The sequence below is a fragment of the Antrostomus carolinensis genome, unplaced genomic scaffold (assembly GCF_000700745.2).
Source record: "Antrostomus carolinensis isolate BGI_N321 unplaced genomic scaffold, ASM70074v2 scaffold43150, whole genome shotgun sequence".
NCBI classification, from domain to species: domain Eukaryota; kingdom Metazoa; phylum Chordata; class Aves; order Caprimulgiformes; family Caprimulgidae; genus Antrostomus; species Antrostomus carolinensis.
This window is the reverse complement of record NW_010287370.1, coordinates 1,354-1,615: the sequence shown is the minus strand read 5'-3', so window position 1 is coordinate 1,615 and position 262 is coordinate 1,354. Positions and strand designations below refer to the sequence as shown.

At 52.3% G+C, this 262-nt stretch overlaps 1 protein-coding gene across 1 annotated transcript in view; it reads right to left on the bottom strand.

The window, feature by feature from the left end:
* DYNLRB1 (dynein light chain roadblock-type 1) overlaps positions 1-262 on the bottom strand; it is a 2,309-nt gene that overhangs the window by 840 nt on the left and 1,207 nt on the right. The gene's annotated exons all lie outside the window — the stretch shown is intronic.

The window sequence follows — 262 nt, the reverse complement described above, 5'->3', positions numbered from 1 at the left end:
TTTATAAACATAAATGAGGTCTCTGCAATCCCCTCCTTTGCCTCTCCATCAGCATGATCCCACCACGGAGCCAATGCAGTAGGAAGCAACAAAGCTGAGTTCCTGCCACATTAACGATCTGTACTCATCCCATTGCTTCCCCTTTCATAATTTGGTAGGGGAAAGGGATCTGGGAGTCCTGGCGGGCAGCAGGATGACCATGAGCCAGCACTGTGCCCTCGTGGCCAGGAAGGCCAATGGCATCCTGGGGTGCATTAGAAGG